The sequence below is a fragment of the Pinus tabuliformis genome, chromosome 6 (genome assembly GCF_031772625.1).
Source record: "Pinus tabuliformis cultivar Carrire ecotype Pingquan chromosome 6, CPIR1, whole genome shotgun sequence".
NCBI classification, from domain to species: domain Eukaryota; kingdom Viridiplantae; phylum Streptophyta; class Pinopsida; order Pinales; family Pinaceae; genus Pinus; species Pinus tabuliformis.
The window spans coordinates 1,650,587,345-1,650,614,121 of record NC_142292.1 but is presented as its reverse complement, the minus strand read 5'-3'; positions in this window follow the sequence as shown (position 1 = coordinate 1,650,614,121).

Here is a 26,777-nt window from a genome sequence, read left to right as displayed (position 1 = left end):
TTGGGATTTATTGTGTCAGAATTTATGGTACAAGTCCAAACCCAGAGCTATAAATTATAATGAAAATGCATAAAGTACGTCTGGCTGACATGGCATTCGAGCCTCACACTCTTATGTAATTAGTATCTATATATAGTATTGTCCTTTCATAAAAACTATCACATAAGCTTTATTCCCATTTATGTGCTCCACATAACCAACACCATCATTTCTGGTATGTGATACATTGAATTTAACCAATACCATCAATTCACACCATCAATTTTTGCATGTAATATGTTAAATTTATTATGAATAGAGATATTTTTTTTATAAAATATGAAATTATTTCTCATGAAAAAATAAACATTTTTATAAAAGATAAAAATTAACATAATCACAATGAATAAATTAACATCTAAATAAAATATTGATGTGATCGTGCTTTCCCAAATATAAGAGTATAAAAATGAGTATCAATGAATCCAACAAACTCTACCTTCCCATTTCCATCGGCCTCAAAACCTAGTCATGGATTCACCACACTACTTCAAAATACATTACAATCAAGTCACTAAATCACTAGTGCTACATCCTACTAAATAAAAATTTGATGTGAACCATATTTTCCCAACATTTTCAAATATACCAGTATGACACACTCTACCTTCCCATTTCCAAAGGCCTCCAAAAATAGCCACAGATTGATCATGTTTCTTCAAAATACATTACAATCAGGGCACTAAATCACTAGTGCTACATCCTACTATGTACACAAGGCATGCCTTGCAATAGAAAATCAGTTTGTTAGTATGCTTTGACCTTCAACAATGACTAACTTTCGAAGAAAATAACTAAGTTGCAGGAACTATGTTGGTGTTAAGCATTGGATTGATTATAATTCTTATACTCCTCACAAATAACCATAACCATTGGTTTTCATATGTACTTAAATCTTGATACTTAGGTCACAATTCAAACTGATTATAATTCTTATACTCCTCACAAATACCCATAACCATTGGTTTTCATATGTACTTAAATCTTGATACTTAGGTCACAATTCAATCCTCGCAGAATTAGATGATTCAACCAGATAACCATCTTATATACATTTGCTGAATCGACGTACCCACATAGTCATTAAAAGATGTGCAATATTGTCACCTCCTCTTAAACCCAAAGGGTTGTCATGATCAACTTCTAGGCCCTTTTATTGGTCTTGGAAGTAGTAACTTAGATTTTTGGACTTTCAATTCAGTTATCTATTGCTTATGTCATAGTTCTTAAGCTTTCTAGTGTTGGGATGTTTGCTTAGCATATTTTGGTGGCCTTCCTGTGAGAATAATGTAGAAATAGAATTAGTTATGAGTGGTTGAACTGAATTAGTTGTAGGTGGTTGAACATAATTAGTTTGTGTGGTTAGGAATTGGTTGCACATATTTCCTATATAAGTGTGATGTAACTGAGCAAATAAGTTAATGAAATTATGTGTGTCTTTGTTATAGTTTGTCTTGTATTTGTTTTAAGTTGGTATCAGAGCTCTCTTCTGTCTGCGCCTCTCTCCTCTTCGCAGGCAGCGAATGACTCTGCCATTAGAGTGTGCGCAGTGACAGTATTTTGTGTGAATCGGCCTTGTTGGTTGATTGTTCTCCGAATCCCTCTGCAAGATTGCAGTATGGGGCGGCTACTGAAACTCGTTTAAGGAAGGCCGTGAGCCTGTTATGTTGTTGTAGTTTTCTGTTTTCTGTTTTATAAATCATAATCTATTTGAACAAGAATGATTACCCCTGAATTTATATGATATCTCTGTAATAGATAGCGGGTTGAGTTTCCAGTGGGGTTTTCAAATATCCTTTGATGAACTGAAGTTGATTTGATTGGGGACAAATTGTATTTCTCTCCAGAGTTTGTGAGTTTTCTGTTTAAGAAAGGCTGTGTGTTACTGTCTGGCTGTTGTTGGAGACGTTGAACCGTTGCTGGTGTGCTGTCGAAGACCGTCGAGCCGTTTGCTGGTGTTTCTTTGTGCTGTCGAGAACCGTCGAGTGAGCAGTTGCTGGTGCTGCGTGGATTGAAGAACCATTGAGAACTGTCGAGAAGAGACAGTCTTGTCCAGAACCGGCCCGTTGCAGCCATCAAGGAGGGGCCCATTGCAGCCATCAAGAGTTTTATTTATTAAATTTCTCAGGCAGTGAGTTTAAGAAGTTTTTGTTTGAATTTGGTCATTGGTGGAGAAATGGCTAATCCCCTTGCAGATTCATATTTAAATGAGTCTTCAAAACTTGATGGAGAAAACTATGTAAATTGGAAATTTAAGATCATCACAGTACTGGAGGCATACAATCTCTGGCCGATTGTCAAAGGTGACGAGACCAAGCCTCAACCTCCTACTAACACTCAAGATTGGGAGAAGCGTGAAGTGAAAGCACGGGTGCTGCTATGCATGTCAGTGAAGGACAATATTATTCCTCACATTCGGGACTGTGAAACTTCGAAGGCGACATGGGACACTCTCAAAGGTTTGTATGAGACTTCTAATGCAAACCGTATTTTATTTTTAAAAACAAAGCTGCTATCTATCAAAATGGATGCCAATGAAAGCATTAGTAACTTTGTTTCCCGAATTAAAGACTTTAGTGATAAGCTTGGTGATATTGGTGAAAAGGTTTCTAGTACAGACTTGGTAACTGTTACTTTAAAGGGGTTAGTCCCAGACTATAAAGTCTTTATTTCAGCTCTCTCAGCTAGACCGACACCTCCTACATTTGAAGAATTGGCTGGAATTCTTCTTCAAGAAGAAGAGCGCATGAAAACTTTTGAACTGGAGTCAAATAGTTCTGATTTGGCTTTGACTGCAAGAGGCCAAAGATCATTCCGAGGGAGACCATGGGACAAACACAGAGGCCGAGGCCGTTTTCAAGCAGAGAAGAAAGGTATGGCACCTCCTAATTCTTATGTTAAAAGGAACATTGTATGTCATTATTGTGGAAAACCTGGACATCTGGCAAAAGATTGCTATAGGAGAAAGAATAATGAATCAAATCAAAGACATAGCAGGCATAATGGAAATTACATAAACAGAGACACCTCAGTGAATGATGGATTTAAAAATCTTAAGTTATTTCTTTCTGATGCTGCATTGTCTGCTGAAACTGATGATGAGAATACTTGGTTTATAGATTCTGGTGCATCGGCACACATGACTTGTAATAAAGAATGGTATGATAAATATTATGAGAAATCTGATGGTACACACATTTACCTAGGAGATGATAGGTCACTTAAAGTTCAAGGCTATGGCATAATAAATGTGTACTTACCTAATGGACAAATGCGACAGATTCATAATGTGATGTATGTACCTGCTCTTAAAAAGAATTTGCTATCTGTTTCCGCTATCACTGATAATCATTTAAAAGCAGATTTTGGTAAATTGGGGTGTATAGTGAAAGATGTTCAGGACCACTACAAGGTTGTTTCTACAGGTACGAGGGTTGGAGGATTATACAGATTGGATGTGACAGTCAAGCGCCATGTTGCATTGACATCCCAAGAGACATCGACAGCACAATTATGGCATCACAGGTATGGGCACCTAAATTACAATGATTTATCGTTGTTACAAAGGAAATCAATGGTTGAGGGTCTTCCTGTTATGAAGTGTGAACATTTACCATGTGAAGCTTGTGCACTTGGTAAGCAGCATAGAGAAGAGTTTCCTGTTCATACTGAGAAACGGAAGTATGATATTCTTGAATTAATTCACACTGATGTATGCGGACCTATGCAAACTAGGTCTCTTGGTGGTGCTTCATACTTTGTCATTTTTATTGATGATAGATCTAGATATACCTGGGTCTATTTCATTAGAAGGAAAAGTGATATATTTGAGTATTTTAAAGAGTTTCGAAATATGGTTGAAAAACAAACAGGAAAGTGCATTAAAATACTCAGATCTGATCAAGGGGGTGAATATAAATCAAAAGCATTTAACACCTATTGTAAATCTAATGGAATTCAACAACAATTCACAGTGCCACATACCCCTCAGCAAAATGGTGTTGCTGAGCGATGGAATAGAACCTTGGTGGAATCTGCTCGTAGTATGCTGCAAGGTAAGAACATCTCTAATGGTTTCTGGGCAGAAGCCATTAACACCGCTGTCTATCTGAAGAATCGATGTCCCACTAAGAAATTAGTTTTTCAAACTCCTTTTGAGGTTCTTTATGGTTATAAACCTGATGTGAGTCATTTCAAAGTCTTTGGATGTACTGCTTTTGCTCATATTCCTGAAGCTAACAGAAGAAAACTTGATGCCAAGTCCATCAAGTGTATTTTCATTGGATATTGTACGGATCAGAAAGCCTATAAATTGTTTGATCCAAGTTCTCATAAACTATTTGCAAGTCGTGATGTGTTGTTTCATGAGCAGACTGATAAAAGTAATACAAAGAATGATACATGGCATATTTCTAATGATGCACATATCAAGCTTGATACTTTGATTAAGCAGGAACAGGAACAGGTATAGGTACAGGATCAGGATGATAGCAGCAGTATGAGCACATCTAGCAGCAGTGAGTCATCACAAGGGGGTGATACACCTCAAAGCCGACGAATCATGGATGAAACACCCACACCAAGAAGGTCGTCCCGACAGACTCGGCCTCCTGCAAGGTATAGAGACTATGCTTTAATGTCTAATATAATGAATGTTGAAGAACCAATTGATTATGAGCAAGCTAAACAACATGAACCATGGATTAATGCTATGAATGATGAGTATGCTTCTATTATGAACAATCAAACATGGGAATTAGTGGAACTTCCTGAAAATAAAGTTCCAATTGGAAGAAAATGGTTGTACAAAACGAAATTTAAAGCAGATGGTACAATTGATAAATTTAAGGCAAGATTAGTAGCAAAAGGATATGCTCAACAGGAGGGAATTGATTATGAAGACACTTTTGCACCAGTAGCTAAGTTGAATACAATTAGATTACTGATTGCCTTAGCCACAAAACATAATTGGAATATACATCAATTGGATGTCAAATCTGCTTTTCTAAATGGTGATTTAAAGGAAGAAGTTTATTTGGTTCAACCTGAAGGATTTGTCAAACAGGGACAGGAACATCTGGTTTGCAGGTTAAGAAAGGCATTGTATGGTTTGAAACAGGCACCAAGATCATGGTATGTAAAGATTGATACCTTCTTCCTTCAGAATGGATTTGTGAAAAGCAAAAATGATCCTAACTTGTATTTTAAGAAAGATGAAAAAGGAAATGTTGCTTTAATATCTTTATATGTGGATGATCTCATTATAACAGGTAGTGCTCACAAATTAATTGAAGAAATTAAAGTTCAGTTGTCACAGGTTTTTGAAATGAAAGATTTGGGTGAAATGCATTACTGCTTAGGAATTGAGGTATGGAGAGAACCTGGTAAAACTTTGATCACTCAAAGCAAATATACAAAGGAGATTCTTAAAAAGTTCAATATGACAGATTGCAAAGCTATGTCAACTCCCCTAGAACAGAATGCAAAGTTGTACAAAGAAGATGGGTCGAAAGAGGCAGATGGAACATTATATCGTCAGTTAGTGGGCAGTTTGAACTATCTCACCACAACCAGACCAGACATTGCATACACAGTCAGTATCCTTAGTCAATTCATGGCTAAGCCTTCAAGAAATCACTGGATTGCTGCAAAGAAAGTTCTCCGATACTTAAAGGGAACAGTGAATCTTGGTATTATGTATACTGATGAATCTGATGTTGCACTGACAGGTTTTTCTGATTCAGATTGGGCAGGAAATCCAGATGACAGACGATCTACCTCTGGCTATGCATTTCATATTGGATCAGGGGTCGTATCTTGGAGTAGTAAGAAACAGCCAACTGTTTCTTTATCATCAACGGAATCAGAGTACAAAGCTTTGACCAATGCCACCTGTGAAGCTATTTGGTTGTGGAGAATTCTTGCAGATCTTGAAGAAGCGCAAAGTGGTGCAACATGTATCAATTGTGATAATCAAAGTGCTATCAAATTAGCACATAATCCAGTTTACCATGCTAGAACAAAACACATTGAGTTACAGTACCACTTTGTACGTGAGAAAATTGAGTCAAATGAAATTGGATTGATATTTTGTAACACCAAGGATAATGTGGCTGATATATTTACTAAGCCCCTTGGTAAAATCAAATTTGAAGTTTTTAGAAGTCAGTTAGGTATTGTAGAAAATCCATTTCTCCATTAAGGGAGGATGTGAGAATAATGTAGAAATAGAATTAGTTATGAGTGGTTGAACTGAATTAGTTGTAGGTGGTTGAACAGAATTAGTTTGTGTGGTTAGGAATTGGTTGCACATATTTCCTATATAAGTGTGATGTAACTGAGCAAATAAGTTAATGAAATTGTGTGTGTCTTTGTTATAGTTTGTCTTGTATTTGTTTTAAGTCTTCCAACCATTGTTTTGGAGAGAGGCTCTCCCTGGGTGGCACTGGTGGTTGTTTTGAAGAGAGGCTCTCCCTGGGTGGCACTTGTGGTAGTAATAGATGCTAATGGTTGTTTCAAAAGAGGATTTGAATTCTCCAAATAGTATTGTGTTTCTTGAGCTCCCTTCTTGCTCAACTATGTTAGAGCTCTTAACTGGATTGGCAACGTTTCTTGAAATTTTGTTTGTCTCCAGAATGTGGGTGGAGCAAGTCTCGGAATTTGACATCCTACGAGATGTATTGAGCATTCCAAGAAGTATTTGACCCTTGGTGGCAATGTCAAACCTAACTTGCCTTATAAATCAACAATTGTCATTTTAACATTCAATTTGGGATTTACTGTGTCAAAATTTATGGTACTGAAAATGCATAAAGTACGTCTCGCTGAAATGGTGTTGAAGCCTAGCACACTTATGTAATTAGTATCTATATATAGTATTGTCCTTTCATAAAAACTATCACATAACCTTTATTCCCATTTATGGTGCTCCACATTACAATATAGTTAATAACAAGTCTGCATGGCAAATGGAATACCTGCCCACTCTGAGATAGAGTGTAGCTGAGCAAGGATGGCATCTAGTAATGCTTCCCTCATTATGCTTGGATATGCTTAGTTTTTTTAGCCCTGCGAGGAATGTAGCTTGTGACTGTACTCATAATAAGTGATCTTCAGTTTGACCCTATCCTACTCATTAACTAAGATGGATCAAAGAATTTACATTTTTTATTCATTCTCATAAAAGGAGATGGATCACAGAATTTACATTTTTAATTCATTCTCAGAAGGCCTAGCTTCACTACCTCTAAGATGATGATATAACTATTTGGAGTTTGTAAATAGTTAATTAATATCTTTTCCAAATGAATCCACACCATAGAATAAAGTTGAATTAATTTAACTGTAATCACCTTGCCAGCCAATGTTTGTTTTGTTTGAAGTTTCACCCTTATTTTCTTTGTCAAAAGCCACATAATCTCCTTGCCAGTCTTTGTTTTGTTTGAAGTTTCACCCTTGTTTTCTTTGTCAAAAGCCACATAATCTGTCAGGAGTTTTCTTATCCTTACCTATTCAGCTAGATCATTCTCCATAGAAGCCCTTACCTAACTTGGATTTTTCTTACTTATTTTGTGTATAGGGAGTTTGATTTTGGAAAAGACAAAGTTGACTTGCCTTTACTGTTAAGTTTTATCCTTAAAATGTTTGGGGTTATGATTTAAATGAATCTTACTTCCAGTGGAAATCTGTATGCCATCGCGGTTTAGGTATCTCACTGATTAGCTTTCCACTTTGATGTAGATTTAGATTTCATCCAAGCTTTCCACTTTGATGTGATTTCGTCTAAGCTTTCCACTTTGATGCAAATTTAGATTTCGTCCAAGTTTATTGCTCCTTTCTAGCATTGTGACTTCGTTCATCTGTATTGAAATCAATGTACATGGATTTTATATGATTTCTCCAATTTAACTTATCTCACATTTTATGCTTCCTGGGTTCACCCAGGAGAGAGTTAGGTTGGGGATAATAACGTGGTCCCTTTTACACAGGGTCAGACAGAGTTCGTTGGACACCTCCCTTTGGAATTATCCCTTGCAATTATATAGAGCGCGTGTTCACACAAGATGCATGCATCATCGATGCATCGATTCGTCAATTGCCTTCTTCCAAGTAAGTCGTATAAACTTGAATTTAGGATTCCTCTAGCTCGACTACTATATTTGAAACACGTTGAGCAGAGTTTTGAGTAGAGTTTGTTGTGAAACACGTTGAGTAGAGTTTGTTGTAAAACTTCTCATCCGTCTATTTCAAAACTGCATCCTAGAATTTGAAGGACTTGAACTTCGTCTGGTCGTTCGGGTTTCGATCGATGATAGAAAGGCTTCTTCCAGCCCAACTTGTCAATTAAAATTTATTCATTTTAGACTGAAGCCATATTAGCCATATTAGCATGATTACCCTGTATTCAAATAAGGCCCAGGGCAGCACTGCTTCCCTTGCACTTATTATAGCATTCAAATTGAAGAACAACATCCCTTCCGTCGATGGTAGATTGTCCATTTCCCAAATTTGAATCCCCTACCCAGATGTCTAGAGAGCCATATTTGGGAGACATATCTGGGTAAAGCCAAACCCTTAATCGTTGCTTAACTTGCAGGCCCTGCCTCTTCTTCAAAGAGGTTGAAGTTGTAATTTACGCTCTAAACTTTCGAAGATTAAATGAACTCAAATTATTGAATTTCGATTCCCAATAATAACATAGTTAATTAAATGTTTGTGTGAATGATGATGAATTGTTACAAATTTCCAATGGTTCCCAAAAAAAGGGAAGAAGTCAAAAGGTTTAGCCCCTATGGTTTAAACACAACCTGAGCAAGCATCTACCATAACTTTCACGAATACATCCCCCAATACCAGCCTAAACAATTACAAGGCTTATGGACAACTATTTGAAATGTACTGAAATGCCCCTCCATATACACGAGTCCCAGATAAACCTTTGGGAGATGGCGTGCTTGACGAGATGCGGATAAACCATATGATTTGATGATCTCATCATAGAGAATAGGCAAAAGGCGGGTGTGCATGCGCTCCTTTAGTGAATACTCTATGTGGTTCCGGAAGCCCAGGGAGTGGAGCTCCACAGTGATGTCCGAACAGTAAGGCTAGAACGGAAGCCCAGGGAGTGGAGCTCCACAGTGATGTCCGAACAGTAAGGCCAGAAAGGCAGTTCACGAGGCGTTTCTTTATCTCGATATGGTTGTTATTAGGCAAGCTGGTGAAAAGCTTGGCCTACCTTCATATGAGAGCCGATGTTCACAAAGAGATACGAGAGCCATACTAGTATAGATACCAACTATTCAGTACAATTACAGTTGCCAATGATAAGCTTCCTGGGTCTGACCATGTATGCTCGAATAACTCCACTTGTAAATGGAATGCTCAACAAAGCTCAAATATCTCCACTTGTAAATGGAAAGCCCACTTGTCCACACGTTTATTTCAGGATTTGAGATGAATCTTACGCGGAAGCGCTTTGTCTCCATTATAAAAAGAATGAAAAGAATGACCAAAGCCCTTGAAGGAACATGGAGATAGCGACAAGAGTAAAGGAAAGAGCAACATCTTTTCCAGTTGAAATTGATCCAATAGTTGCAGAGGAAGAAGCAAGAGTAGCTGAAGCAGAGAAAAAGGTAGCTCTTGACAGTGAAGCTTGACAGTGCATCCTGTAGATGAACCAGCACATACCAACGCATATTATATGCATATGCTATTTTTTAATGATCTCTAATATGTGCACTTGTTTAATCATCTAATCTATGCTATCTATAGGATACAACAATATCCTGTAGCTGGAAATTATTTCCATGGAAACTTTACACAGGCAAGAAGCTTTACACAGGTAGTTTCCGTTAACCCAGAAGTAAGGGATAGCGATGGCACTGACCTAGAGCCTTTTGGTCAATGAATTATAGTGACACCTTTAATAGCTTTCCACTTTCAAGTTTCACAATATTTAATAGCTTAATAGCTTTCCACTTTCAGGTTTCACAATATATCCTGCTTCTAGTTTGCAGAATGCAGCCCAGCCCAACTCAACTTCCAATTTGCAGAATACAGCCCAGCCCAACTCAACTAGCACTTCCAGCACTTTCAGGTTTCACAATATATCCTGCTTCCAGTTTGCAGAATGCAGCCCAGCCCAACTCAACTTCCAATTTGCAGAATACAGCCCAGCCCAACTCAACTAGCACTTCCAGCTTACAGAATGCAGGCCAACCCAACTCAACTAGCACAGGTTTTTTTTTCAACTAGCATAGGCTATTTTTTATTGGATCACATTCAACCTAACATGATGCCAGCATCCTTAGTAGCCTGCCTCTGGCACATTGAAATATACATGAATATTATTTATTGTGACAACAAGTTAAGCCTATGATCTTCATCAAGATCAACACCATGGATGAGATCTTGGATATCTTCTACAGGAATATGATCTTCATCAACACCATGGATGAGACCGTGGATCTCTTCCACAGGAAAATGCATGGATGAGATCTTGGATCTCTTCTATAGGAAAATGCTTCAATTATGCAGGAAAATATAAATGCTTCAATTCTGCAGGAAAATATAAAAGCTTCTAGTGCAGAAACTGCTTCTTTTAGTCTTGGTAATTAACAACAATACCAACAATCTTGGTAATTAACAACAATCATGGCCTTGTCACAAGTTGTTGGCTGGCGAACATGAGAACAGCCACATCCTGACTTCTTGTTGTTGGTTGGCGAACATGAGAACAGCCACATCCCGACTTCTTGTTGTTGGTTGGCCAACATGCGAACAGCCACATGCCGACAGTCATAGACCGACGTAGGTGGAAGATGGGAGCGATATGCCACAGCGGGCAGATGGCAGCAATCCACCGTCATGCTGCAAAACATACCAAAAATACCCTGAAATAGTTCACATAATATGTTATGCAAAACATAATAACTATAATGCAAAATATACCAACTATATGCCCAAAGTAGTTCACATAAAATGTTATGCTTTAATGCTAGCGTTAGAGCTAGCATTAATCATCGTCATCAGTTCAATTTTGATGTATATCTTGATCTATGTCCTAACTTTATTTCAGAAAATGAAAGATTACTTGCAATAAGACTCTGAAGTGTATGAGCGGAGCTGTCCATATTTGATAGGCAGAAAATAATTTAAAAAATATTTAATAAGATATGAATAAAAAAAACTTTGTATTAAGCTTATTATTTTGGTTAAAACTAGTGCTAAGAAGAGCGATATAGATCGCTATATACCTTGCCTTGGGGGCAGGTATAATAAAAAATATTTAATAAGATATGAATAAAAAAAAACTTTGTATTAAGCTTATTATTTTGGTTAAAACTAGTGCTAAGAAGAGCGATATAGATCGCTATATACCTTGCCTTGGGGGCAGGTATAATAATAGGCATAAGACATGGTTCATCATGGAGGGCATGCTTGAGCAGAAAATATGTCTCGGTGTTGAATAATTTATAAGCTACTTGGTTAGAAAATAACGACGGAACTAATTCAGGAGGAGCTAGCCTCACCGAGCTTGAAGAAGCACCACTTTAGTGAATGAACTCATTTCGGTTCTTCTTTTCGTTATGATATTGTGTACATCTTGGTCTTAGGTTAGTCAATAAGTATTTCTGCACTTACTCTCTGTTATGTGGTTTATTATCAGATTACTGGTATTAGTAGTATATAAATGGATGGTGAAACTCCGGTTGTATCTCACAGCAAAATAAAATTCATAAAGGATAGAAACATTATAAATACAATATGTGGAGTTATATGATTTTACTAAAAACATTTTGTGTTTTTTTATTATTATTTATAATCATATTATTTAAATTGCATTTTGGTGAAAAAATTGATTTTTTTTTATTATGTAGATTCAAAATGTAAAATTAATATTTTTCAATTAAAAATTTAAAATAAATTATATAAATAAAAAAATAAAAACCAAAATATCACTTCATTAAACTATTACTTCTTAATACATTTTTCTAGTTTTCAATTAAAAAAAAAAACACCACGAGAATAACACTTCATTAAACTATTTCTTAATATACTTTTTAAATATAGTTAGAAGCTATCAACTCCAAAATATTTCAGTGATGGTAGTTATAAAAAGTTAAAATATAAATGAGCATTTTTTAAATTAACCAAAAACTATTAGTTTGACCAAAACTATTATAATTTTGATTATCGCTACAATTATAAATTTCGTGTTCAAATATCATCATAAGAAAAATATGAGATATTAACATGTGCTTTATTTCTCACAGATCTTCCATTATTGACAGATTTTGGAGTTTCAGAAATTCAATGCAAACATGTTCAAAGATTATGCATTAAATGGATGAAGTGTTTTTTTTCTCTTTCACTATTGACCTGTTACAAAAATTCAGAATTATCGTTTCCGTACTTATTCATATTATGCATTAAAACAGGGAATACTATTGGCCTCTATTGTACATAATGTCTCTTAATTGTTTCAAATGTTAAGTTAATATACTGATTCAAGAGGTTTTAAATAAAGTGACAACACAAGTTTTAATCTCAAACAAAGCCTTTTATGTTGTTTCTTTTATGATTGCAGAAAAGAAATTTACAAATGGAACCACTGAATTTTATATGTAAACATTTTCATATCAATCAAAGGCTTTTATGAAATTAGGAAGGAAACCCACAAAGTAAAATTCATGAATTTAGATATTGAAAGAGTCCAAACAAAATTACAAAAAGAGGTTCACCTGAAAGAACAAAAATTTGTAGAGAAAACTTCAAAACAGCCTTTAAAGACCTTGAAACACCAAATTTAAGATCAAAATATCTCATAGACTCTTTCCAAGTACAATTTAGTTCTTAAAAGTCACACCTTTGTTTTCTCATTTAATGCTAGACTTCACTTGAAAAAGACTAAAAAAAATATTTTATTTCAGACAAAATCATAGTAATATTTGTTTACTTCACAGTAATATTTGTTTACTCTCATGCCACTAGACATTACATGAGTAATACTATGTTAAAATATATGTTTCTTTATTTCAAAACCAATATAATGGGTTTTCCAAAAAACCAGCTCTATATCTCCACATATCTATTTCAAATTTCCACATAGAGAACAAAGTTTTAGCATTTTTGTTAATCAAATCTCAATCGGAGAAAGTTTAGAAATATAAATATCGTACACAATAAAGGAAAGTTACATAATGTTTCTCATTGAAAGAGAGTTTCTATATAATTGATAAGTGAAGGTTGACACTCACAAAATTTGGGTAGAGCATAAAATGAAAGGCATAAAAAATACAAAAAACCTCATCAAATTTTCATTTTACAGCAGAGGGGATTTGAAATTCCTGACTAGGTGGAGCTTTTCAACGGTACAAGAAGATCACTGATATTCTTTTCCAAGTCAGCTGAAACCCTTTTTCAATTCAATTTTAATATTTATTGTTGATTGTACTTTTTTGTGTTTGATGGTTGTTAAGAGAGGTCATGATTGGTTCCTTATTATTATTCCCTTTGATTCCACAACAATTTTTTCCTCTACAAGTTGCTACCTTCCGAAATATTTTGGATCAAGGTATCTGAAACTACCCTTCTGTACTCTGAAACTATCCTTACATTGTGGTGTAAAGGTTTTTTTATTTGAGTATAGGACTGTATAGTAGCTTTTCCATAAAATTGAGGTTGCCTACAAATAATTCCTTTGAACCCGCAAAAGGCTAATGGGGCTGGTATTGGTATATTAATGCGAATCTGGCATGCTGTAACATATGATAGAAGGGAGTGGAGGTGGTCTTAAGAGTGGTAAAGCAGAAATTGTAGACGTGTATTTTTTATCTCATCCCATATTAAAATATTATACAAACAAGCTAACTACATACTTTTATTGAGTCTATTCTCCATATTCAATGAACCAATTACCTTCTGCTTGAGACTTCCCTTGATATGTTCTCTCTCTGATATGCCTGTTTGTTGTAATTTGCCCTTAAGAGTTGGATGCCCCAAATGCAATATCATTTCTTCTTTGCAAAGCCCCAACAGAATTTGCACCCCTCAAATACAGATAACTCATACCCATGTGTCTTTTGTAGCATATTCCATTGCAATAACTAGCTTTCTAAAACCTTAGGAGGTATTTTTTTATCCATCTAGTTCCCTTATTTTGTCAACTCATCCTCTAGTGGAAAAACAAGGCATACTCTGCAAATATGACATTGTTGGCATTTTGGCTCAGGTATGGCGCTATGATACAGGTGTTGTCCTTGATGGCAACTCTCTTTGATGACAGATCTCCGTTCAGTCTACAGAATGAAGAGAAATCTCATATACGCAGGTTAATTAAGTCCAAGTTGCGTATACACGCTGGTGATATGCATACTAAGTCGCGTATACACAGGAGAGCTATATAATAAGGCGCGTATACACGCAGATGCATGAACAGAAAAGTGCGTATATGTCGGGAAGTTTCCTTTTGGTCCATGGTAGTTAGTCCTCGGTACTTGTGCCCATGTCTTTGGACCAAAGTACCTCGACAGTCGTGTAGATCTCTAGTTTCGCAGTTGATGGTTTTGGATTTCTATGGTTTTGGCTCTTGGTATTGAGCAAGGCCTAAGGCTATATAAGGAGAAGAAGATCATTAGGCAATATCATCTTTCGAAAAGGCTTGAATATCTGAAAAGGAAAGAGATCTGATATGCAAGTTCTGGGTTGCTTGATCTAAGCCAAGGAGAGATCACATCGGTTGATGGAAGACTAGATCTAAGGATAGATCGGGATCTAATGGTTTGAAATGCACTATCATGATATGGTTGATTATGCGTATTTCTAGATCTGCATACTGTCGCAATGTTATGTTCTGGGTCTAACTGATGTCTGGTACAGCTGCAAATTGAGAAAGTTTATTTTTAGATCTGTACGCAGTTTGGCTTCGGTAAAAGCGCGTGTATACGCGGGTTTTGCTCATTGAAGTAGCGTATATCTTTTGAAGCTTGATTTTGGGTTTACAGTTGGGTCTGACTGTTATTGCAGAGTTCTGTAGTCTGTTCTGTGTTCTGGTAACTGGTGATTGACAGGGTTCAGTGGTTCAGTGATTCAAAGTTTGGTTGTTTTATGCTTCAATGATCTGTTGTGAAAGGTGAATGAATTGTGGCCTTCAGATTGTAATGTTGTGCTTCAGGAATATCCAGTCTGAAAATGTATGAAAGGTGGTACCTGAAGGAAAGAAGATTGTAGGTCAGCACCTACGTACTAGTATCTTGGCTAGTACAAGAGCAAAGGGGGTTGGAGCTCCCTTCCAAGGAAGTTTGGAGAACGAGAGAAGGTTGTAGCCTTCTGCAGGTTGTAGCCTGCGTACTGGTATAAGGTTGCACCAGTACAAAAGATTGTAAACTGAAGTTTCATATTAAAGAAAGATAGAGACAACTTGCAGCAGGTGGTTTTCACCCACATTGGGTTTCCACCTTATATCTTGGTGTTCATGTGTGTGGCTTTTGATCTGTTCTGTTATACTGCACCTGTTTACTGTTAATGTGGTGAATAATGTCCTGATGAACTTAACTGAAGAATAAGCTAACTAAATTATGAGTTTTCTTCTTATACGCTGTTTTATTTAGTCACAGTAGCGTGTACACGCTGGTTCACTTAACTGAAGTAGCGTATATGTTTCTGAGCATTGAAAAAGTTTGATTGATCTGATAATACTGATTCACCCCCCCTCTCAGTATTATTTCCAACAATTGGTATCAGAGCAGGTCCTTCAGAGAAGCTTGATCGCTTGAAGGTAGATCATTCGTCATGAGCAACTACGAGAAAGAAGCATCAATCAGGCCACCGATTTTTGATGGGACAAATTTCAATTATTGGAAGGTAAGAGTTACTGCATATCTTCAATCTCTTGGTACAGAAGTTTGGAACATTGTAGAAACAGGCTATGCTTTTCCTTCAGCTACTCCTACAGATCCAGCTGAGAAAAAGCAGTATGAAACAAATGCAAAAGCAGTCAGTACTCTATTAGGAAGTATATCCCAAACAGAATTCATGAAGGTCATGCACTTCAAATCAGCAAAAGAGATATGGGACAAAATGATCACTAGCTATGAAGGAGATGAACAGGTAAAGCAAGCTAAACTTCAAACTCTCAGGATTCAATATGAGACTCTCAAGATGTATAATGATGAAAGTGTGGCTAATTATTTTCTTCGGGTAGATGAGATTGTTAATTGTATGAAAAATTTGGGTGAAGAAATAAAAGAGACTATAGTAGTTCAAAAGATTCTAAGATCATTATCCCCCAAGTTTGAATCTAAAGTATCTGCAATAGAAGAAAAAGAAAATCTCCGTGTTCTCACTATGTCTCAGCTACATGGAATTCTAACTGCTTATGAAATGAGAAAGGGAGGTCCATCAGACAGAAGGGAAGTTGCTTTTAAGGCATCAGGAAAAGAAGATTACTATGAAGCAAGCCATGTTCCAGAAGAAGAGGAAGAAGAATCAAATTTTGTCAGAAATCTTCAAAGGGGTTCTGGAAGGTTCAGAGGTAAGCTACCTTTCAAATGCTTTGCTTGTGGAAGAGTAGGTCATTATGCTGCAAAATGTCCTTATAAGGATAAAGGAAAAGAACCTGCTAGATGGAACAAGAAACAAAGTGCAAATAAGAAAAGCTACTACACCCATGAAGATAGTGATGGCTTATCAAACAGTGATGAAGATGAACAAGGTAATAAATATAAGCTGTTAATGGCATTTGAAGATGATGATTATGAGGATGCTGTAGATGTGGATAATCTCTATAATGAAATTACTAGACTCAAGAGATGCATAGAAGAAAAGAATGTGATCATTGATACTTTGCAATTTCAAATTGATGAAAAGGAAAAACATCTTGAAAAACTAGAAGGTGAAATTGTTGGTCTCAGAAAAGAAATTGAGAAAACAAAAGCTATTAATCTTAAGTTTGTCAAAGGATCTGAAACTTTGGATGAGATTATCAATGTGCAGCGGTCTCCTCTAAACAAGACAGGTTTGGGCTATAATGGAGAAACCTCTCAAGCATCCACCTCAAAAAGTTATCTTGATGCAGCAAGAAGAAATGAGCAGAAGAACAATGAAGATAATCAGGTAAAGCAGAGACAAATTACAAACAGAAACTATCAGGGACAATCCTTCTTAAGGGTGAACAAAAGCTACAACCAACCACAGGTAAAATCTTCTCAGTTTGGCTCAAGAATAGATGAAAATAGAAATTACAATCAGTTGGCTGGTAGATTCAATAACCGCAGAAGCTTCTTCAATGGACAATGCTTTTCTTGCCATAACTTTGGTCACAAAGCAGCTCAATGTGTTGCATATAAAACAATCATGACTAGGGAAGCTCAAAAACAAAGAAGTATGACAGGGATTACAAAAAGAACCTATAACAACTTTTCGGTTCTTGAAAATGAAGTTGAATGTTCTATTTGCAATAATTTTGGTCATAAAGACTCTGAATGCAGGAGCAGGTTTCAGGAGAAAAAGGAACAAGCCACGAGCACCAAAACATGGAGAATAAAGGAACCTCAAACAGAAAGATGTGGGATAGCATTTTATGCAGAAGGACAGGAAAATCTATGGTACATTGACAGTGGATGTTCGAAACATATGACAGGTGATAAATAAAAACTTGAATCTTATTCTACTTTAGAAAAGGGAAAGAAAGTTTCTTTTGGAAATGATACTCCTGCAACTATAAAAGGAAAAGGTATTGCTCCTTTGAAAGAAAAGGTCAAGGCTGGAAATGTTTTATATGTTGATGGATTGAAGCATAATCTACTAAGTGTCAGCCAGATGTGTGATCAAAAAACCGAGGTTATTTTTAGATCGAATGGATGTCTTGTTCGTGATCTTGATACAGGTAAAACAGTTCTCAAAGGCAAAAGAACTCCAAATAATCTGTACATATTTGAAGAAGGACAACAACAATGCTATCTTAGCAAGGATGAAGAGCACTGGTTATGGCATCGAAGGTTGGGACATCTAAGCTTCTCACAAATAAGGAAAGCATGCAAATATCAGGCAGTTCGCGATCTTCCAGATATCAAAATTCCAGACAACACCATATGCAAATCTTGTCAGTTTGGAAAGCAAACCAGAACTAACTTTCCAGAGAAGGAAGGATCAGCTAGCTTGCCTCTTGAGCTAGTCCATACAGATGTATGTGGTCCATTTAGGAAAAGGACACCTCGAGGAGAAGAATATCTGATATTATTCATTGATGATTTCTCAAGGTTTGTTTGGTTAGGGCTTATGAAGCACAAAGATGAAGCATTCGAAAAATTCAAATCCTTCAAAGCATTGGTTGAAAATGAATCAGGACACAAAATTAAGTGCCTCAGATCTGACAGAGGTGGGGAGTTCACCTCAAATGAATTTTTCGATTTCTGTGACGAACATGGGATAAGAAGAGAATTCTCTACAGCTAGAACTCCTCAGCAAAATGGGGTTGTGGAAAGAATGAACAGAACTATCCAACAAATGGCTCGTGCTATGCTCGATGAATCAGGTACTCCTGCAACCTTCTGGGGTGAAGCTGCACATGCTGCTGTTATTATTCTTAACAAAACAAATGTCCGAGTAAACAGCACTCAAACACCTCATGAGCTTTGGAGTGGTAAAACTCCTTCCGTGAAGCACTTCAAAATCTTTGGGAGCAAATGTTATATTAAGAATACTGATGAGCAACTTGGCAAACTTGAACCAAGAGCAGATGAGGGCATTCTTCTTGGTTATTCTCCACATAGCAAAGCATACAAGTGCTACAATAAAAGACTTGGCAGAATTGTTGACAGTATTGATATAGTGGTTGATGAGAAGGGATATATTCCTAGGCAAGTTCATCATGAAGACATTGAAGAAGATGAAGGTTACTCTCAAAGGCGAAATGATGAAGAAGAAGAACCTCAAGAAGAAGAAGAATCTCAAGAAGAACCAGAGGAGCTGACAAGAATAGAAGAGAAGACTCCATCCAGACATGTTCAAAAGAATCATCCAGAAACTCAGATTGTGGGGCAGAAAGAAGCAGGAGTACAAACAAGAAGGACACTTGCAGAAGCTTCAAGCTACTTGGCATTACTCTCCTCCACTGAACCACAAAATGTGAAAGAGGCATGCAAAGATGAATGTTGGGTCAAAGCAATGGATGGAGAACTTGAGCAAATCGAAAAGAACAACACTTGGGAATTAGTTCCTAGACCAAAAGATAAGAATGTAATAGGAACAAAATGGGTCTTCAAGAATAAATTAAATGAAAATGGAGAAGTAATTAGAAACAAGGCCAGACTTGTTTGTAAAGGGTATGCACAGCAAGAAGGAATAGATTTTGAAGAGACCTTTGCTCCTGTGGCAAGACTTGAGGCCATCCGAATGTTCCTTGCTCTCTCAAGCTTTCAAAACTTCAAGGTATTTCAAATGGACGTGAAATCAGCCTTCCTGAATGGAGACTTAGAAGAAGAAGTATATATTGAGCAGCCAGATGGCTTCATTCTTGGGAATGATCCAAACCTTGTATGCAGATTGAAAAAGGCACTCTATGGACTCAAACAAGCTCCAAGGGCTTGGTACTATCGGTTGGACAAATATCTTCACCAACAAGGCTTTTCAAAAGGATCAGCAGATAGCAATCTCTATATAAAAGTTGAAAATAACAAATTGCTAATTCTTGTTGTTTATGTAGATGATATTATTTTTGGCAGCAATGAAGAGACTATGAGTCAAAACTTTGCCTTGGTTATGCAGAAAGAATTCGAAATGTCACTTCTTGGAGAATTGACATATTTTCTTGGATTGCAAATCCAACAAAATGAAGGAGGTATCTTCTTGTCTCAAACCAAATACCTCAAGCAGATCTTGAAGAAGTATGGCATGGAAGAGTCAAAGCCAGTATGTACACCCATGGTTACAGGATGCAGCCTCAGTGCAAATGATGAATCAGCAGCAGTTCACCAACCCACTTATAGATCCATGATTGGGAGTTTGCTTTATTTGACAGGTACTCGACCAGATATTACACATGCAGTATGAATGGTTGGAAGATTTCAAGCCAACCCAAAGGAAACTCATCTTCAGGCAGTCAAAAGAATCTTCAAATATCTTCAAGGGACCCAAAACTATGGCTTTTGGTATCCTAGAAATACATATCTCACTCTTCATGCTTACACAGATGCAGATTGGGCTGGAAGTGTGGATGATAGGAAAAGCACAAGTGGTGGTGCTTTCTTCATGGGTTCCAGATTAGTATCTTGGTTCAGCAAGAAACAGAGTTCGATTGCCTTATCTACAGCTGAAGCAGAATATGTGGCTGCAACATCTTGTTGCACACAACTTCTTTGGATGATGCAGACCTTTCAGGACTTTCAAATCACTTGCACTCCACCCGTCTCTATCTTATGTGATAATACAAGTGCAATCAGCATTTCAAAGAATCCAGTCATGCACTCAAAGACTAAGCACATACCAATCAAGTACCATTTTCTTCGAGAACAAGTGCTTGAGCAGAAGGTCAAGTTGGAGTATGTTTCTTCTAAGGAACAAGTTGCTGATATTCTCACAAAACCACTGCCCAGAGAAACTTTTGAATATCTCAGACAAAAGCTGGGAGTAGTTGATGCTTCATCCTGCTGTTGAAGTTTGTTTATTCTACAGAAAAGTTGGTATACGCAGGTTACGGAAGGGCTATCCGCGTATATACGCAGGTTACGGAAAAGGAAGTCGCGTGTATGTTGGACGCTTGTTGCAGAAAGTATATCCGCGTACATACGCCGTTTCATGCAGGAGAAAACGCGTATATGAAGTTCTGAACAGCAAGGGCAATCTCTGGAGTTCTGAACAGCAATGGGTATGTCAGAATTCTTCAGGCACAGTTTCAGGGGGTGCAGCAGGCACAGGTTCAGGGGGAGCAGCTTAAAAGTCTCATAAAGCATTGTTGGCATTCAGATGTTTTGGTTGTTGGGTTCAGGAGAAGGAGCTCAGAAAGAAATCTTGGTTGCTGATCTAAAAAGATGTTTCTCAGATGCTGCTGGTGACTTTCATAAGTCTTGGTCTAGATCTGTTGTCCCTATGTCATATCTCTTTTATGATGTCAAGGTCATGTAACGACCTATGTTGGTTTCCCCACTATGCCTGGGATGAATGATGTAATATAATTGATTGTCTCTGATGTGTCCCCTCTTGGTAGGGAGTATGGATGTATGTATTGAGTCTTTTGGTGATAGGAAGGTCCCTTATGGTGTATAAGTCTTGGTTCTTGTTGAAGAACATCTTTTGCAGATCTTGCCTACAGTCAGGGGGAGCATGTTTCAGCACAGCCAAGCAGAGGTATCAGCATGTTCTCAGGGGGAGCACAGCCCTTTGCCCTTGATGACAAAGGGGGAGAATGATTCTAAGGATCTGAAGGTTGCCATCAAGTCCAAAGGGGGAGATTGTTGGCATTTTGGCTCAGGTATGGCGCTATGATACAGGTGTTGTCCTTGATGGCAACTCTCTTTGATGACAGATCTCCGTTCAGTCTACAGAATGAAGAGAAATCTCATATACGCAGGTTAATTAAGTCCAAGTTGCGTATACACGCTGGTGATATGCATACTAAGTCGCGTATACGCAGGAGAGCTATATAATAAGGCGCGTATACACGCAGATGCATGAACAGAAAAGTGCGTATATGTCGGGAAGTTTCCTTTTGGTCCATGGTAGTTAGTCCTCGGTACTTGTGCCCATGTCTTTGGACCAAAGTACCTCGACAGTCGTGTAGATCTCTAGTTTCGCAGTTGATGGTTTTGGATTTCTATGGTTTTGGCTCTTGGTATTGAGCAAGGCCTAAGGCTATATAAGGAGAAGAAGATCATTAGGCAATATCATCTTTCGAAAAGGCTTGAATATCTGAAAAGGAAAGAGATCTGATATGCAGGTTCTGGGTTGCTTGATCTAAGCCAAGGAGAGATCACATCGGTTGATGGAAGACTAGATCTAAGGATAGATCGGGATCTAATGGTTTGAAATGCACTATCATGATATGGTTGATTATGCGTATTTCTAGATCTGCATACTGTCGCAATGTTATGTTCTGGGTCTAACTGATGTCTGGTACAGCTGCAAATTGAGAAAGTTTATTTTTAGATCTGTACGCAGTTTGGCTTCGGTAAAAGCGCGTGTATACGCGGGTTTTGCTCATTGAAGTAGCGTATATCTTTTGAAGCTTGATTTTGGGTTTACAGTTGGGTCTGACTGTTATTGCAGAGTTCTGTAGTCTGTTCTGTGTTCTGGTAACTGGTGATTGACAGGGTTCAGTGGTTCAGTGATTCAAAGTTTGGTTGTTTTATGCTTCAATGATCTGTTGTGAAAGGTGAATGAATTGTGGCCTTCAGATTGTAATGTTGTGCTTCAGGAATATCCAGTCTGAAAATGTATGAAAGGTGGTACCTAAAGGAAAGAAGATTGTAGGTCAGCACCTACGTACTAGTATCTTGGCTAGTACAAGAGCAAAGGGGGTTGGAGCTCCCTTCCAAGGAAGTTTGGAGAACGAGAGAAGGTTGTAGCCTGCGTACTGGTATAAGGCTGCACCAGTACAAAAGATTGTAAACTGAAGTTTCATATTAAAGAAAGATAGAGACAACTTGCAGCAGGTGGTTTTCACCCACATTGGGTTTCCACCTTATATCTTGGTGTTCATGTGTGTGGCTTTTGATCTGTTCTGTTATACTGCACCTATTTACTGTTAATGTGGTGAATCATGTCCTGATGAACTTAACTGAAGAATAAGCTAACTAAATTATGAGTTTTCTTCTTATACGCTGTTTTATTTAGTCACAGTAGCGTGTACACGCTGGTTCACTTAACTGAAGTAGCGTATATGTTTCTGAGCATTGAAAAAGTTTGATTGATCTGATAATACTGATTCACCCCCCCTCTCAGTATTATTTCCAACAGACATGTCATTGTTATCACCCCAAGAAACTCACCTAGTTTGTATATCAGTGATGCCCGGGAACATTACAAACTCAACATAAATGTTGGAAAAATGGTGGATGAATGAAAGAAATGCTGTATATTCAAGCTAGATAACCACTTCTACTATGCTTAACCCCAGACATGGGTGAACACCCCCAGACTACAAGGCTTTAGACCACCAATTACTCACAGTTTAAAGAAAATGTGATGATGGAGAAGACTGACCACACCAGCAAATGCACAGGACCCTGTGATGGCTGGCTGCAACCAGTTAAAAGGACTGTAAATCTATTGTCTAATACACAGACAGGATGACAACTCTCTGGCATTAAACAAATAGAAACCTGCAAACAATTTCAATGATACATGCTAAATCCTAACACAAAGGTGGGATGACAGCCCCTCTAGTGTTAAACATTAACAGCACATGAATAAATGCAAACAGGCACAGCCTGGAACAAAGAAGAAGAAGTGGAAAGTGAGCAATTAACAGCAAAAGAAGCTTGTATTAGCTGAAAATGAAGACCAGACGCTGCAGGTATCACAGTAGTTACAGTCTCCAGAAGTTGAAGCTTACAACAAAATAACATTCATCAACCATCATCCCCTATTATATCTTTCTTTCTGGTATATATAGAGGTTGATTACAAAAATATCTACTAACCTATGTGTGGAGGGGTCATAATGGATCACCAACCACATTTACAAACTATTATGGACCTCTGATACATTCTGACTATTTTAATTAACAAATTTGACCCTCTCTGCTACTTTGTTGTACTCCTTGAACAGGTGGAAAGGTGTAAGAATAAATCTCCATAACTGCTGAAGTCATTGAACTGCTCGATGATCATCCTTCTCATCCTTGACTGTGCTGCTCCTTGAATGAGGTAGCTGACGATTCAATGCGCTGAGTACCAGATCATCTCTTCCTTCTTCGCGCGCACAACAGAGGCCGAAAACACTGAAAAATACATGAAAATGGACGATGGCTTGCGAATGAATACTAACCGTTGGATGACAAAATGGACGGCTTAGATCTCTTGGAGGGCAGCGTCGGGAGGAAACAGAAGCGCGAAGGAATATTAGCCGTTAGATCTGCCAATCGGACGGTGGGGATTGGCATATGAGGGCTATCGGGAGAAAAGTGAACAGATAAACGATGGCCGTTGGATCGAGGTGGGAATGATCCAACGACTGATGGGAGCGGAATATGTGTGATGGTTAACCAGCAGGAGGACGTACAAGAGAGGGCGGTAAGCAGTTTCCCCGCACTGCTCACGGGGTTGGGTGGTTTTCGTATGCGGAGGAGCGATCGAGTAGGAATGAGACACGTGGCTGATGGGACGGTGGGGCAACCACTTTCCTCGCGGATTATCGGATGAGTAGGTTGGCAGAGCGGGGGCTGCGGATACCGTTGGATCTACGGAAGGATGATCGGAGGGTCACAGTTAGTGCACATGTTCAAGGTTTGTTGTGACAGGCAAGGGGCGGGCCCGGGCTTTATTAAAGCCTAGGGTTACAAATTTAATTATATGCACGGGGTTATAAAGGTTATCGGGGCTTTAAAGTATTGAAACAAAATATGCCTGGTAATTGGTAAAACAAGGGTTTAGGTGGGCTGTTATGTAAAACGGAGGAATGGGGTTTATAAAGAGAAAAGGGAAAAATGAATGGGAAGGATGAAATGGAGGTAGCGAGGAAAATAGGGGGAGACAATGATAACCATTATAAACCATCTCTGAGCCAGCAACCAAAGACCAAGCATATTCCTTCTCCTGGGGAATCAGCAGCATGTAGCAGAGCTAACACTGGCTCCTTCTGGGGATGAGATCCTCCCTGTGAGGTCTCAAGAACCTGCAGATCAATGCCTTCCTGATGTAAACCAATTAGCAAAATCCCTAGTGTTCCATTGGGCATGGAGTCTACTGCACCTATACTAAACTGATAAAGCAAAATATTTACAACCTTTTAAGGCCCCAAGACCTTATATCACGTAGATTTTCAGAAAACACCCATTAACTGGGCCATCAAAAACTACTTCACCTCCCATACTCTTCAGTATGAAGGTGTTGTTCCCTTGAATCTGTGAAATGAGGAAAGGTCAAATTTTCCATGATTGCCTTTCTTTTCTTTCAATGCATCCCATTTCAGAACCAAATCACCAACCTGAAATTTATCTGTTTTTGCCTTCTTGTCAAAGGCTTCCTTGATCTTTTTCTGATGTGTTGCAGCCTTTTCAACCAGCTGTTCTCTAATCTGATGTAATTCTGCTAAATCTGTGATTCTTTTTGCCATGTCTTCGTCTTCATCATGCTCTTCTTGAAGGAATCTTGCCACATGGATGGTTAGCTGAATTGGAAATACAGCCTCAGTACCATAGACTAGCTTGAAAGGAGAATTCCCTCTGGATTTCTTGATGGTCACTCTGTCAGCCCAAAGTGCATACTTGAGCTTTGAATCCCAATTCTTTTTGTTATCCTCTAACAGTTTTTTAATTATTCTCATCATACTTTTATTAGAGGATTCTGCCAGACCATTTCCTTGAGGATAGTATGAGGTGGAATGAACCAATTTAATACCCATTGAATCACACATTTCCACCAATTCTTTTGCTTTGAAGGTTGCTACATTGCCTGTGACTAATTTATGTGGACAAGCAAATCTGCTGAAGATATTTTTTGTCAAAAACTTGATTACCACATTATGATCAACCTTCCTAGTAGGAATTTCTTCAATCCACTTAGTGAAATAATCATTGGCTACTAATATCCACCTGTGCTGGCCACTGGAATGTGGATTTATTTCTCCAATGAAATCCAAGCCCCACTACTGAAAAGGTCCTTTTGCCTGAATTGGTTTTAGGGGCAGGGACTTCAACTGCTATTTTCTTTCAAATCTTTGGCACCTATCACAAGATTTAACAAAAGCAAATACATCAGAAAATAAAGTGGGCCAATAGTACCCAGCTCTGAGAATTTTATGGGCTGTAGTTTTCCAATAATGGTGCCCTCCACACATGCTGGAATGAAATTGTTGCATGACTTCTATTGACTGTTCTTTGTCCAAACACCTCAACAGCACTCCAGATGGATCCCTCCAATAGAGCAGGTTTTCATTGATGCAATATTTATCTGCTCTAAGTTTTATAGTTCTAGCTTGACTTTGAGTAAATCCTGAAGGGATTTCTAGCTTCAGTAAGAAATTAACTATTGCAGAATACCAATCACAGGAAGCTAGATTGTCATCCATCGCCTGCGTGCTCTCTTGTTTAGCTGCTTCCTCTTCTTCGTCTGTCTGACCATTCTCTACAATTGTGCACAAGAAATCAATGTCCAGTGATCTGCAATTTTCTTCAGCCAATAACCTGGCTAGACCCTGACCTTTGACAAGCTTGGTGGGCTTTAGCTCTATATTAAATTCTATCAGCTTTGCAATCCATTTTTCCCTTCTTCCATCAGCGTCAGGTTGTGTTAATACATCTTTTATTGCAGCAGAGGGTACATATGCAATTATCTTTGAATGCAAGATATAAACTCTGAAAGCTTTCAAGGATTTGATAAGAGCATATGCTTGTTTCTCAATGATGTCTTACCTCAGTTCAGCATCCCTCAAGTTCTTGCTGAAAAATGCTACTAGATGTTCTGAACCTTCTTCGTCTGCCTACAATAAAACAACTGCAATGGTATCTTCAGAGGCAAATGAGAATACATGGAACTCCTTGCTGTAATCTGGACTTATTAATGTGGGAGCCTCCATTATAG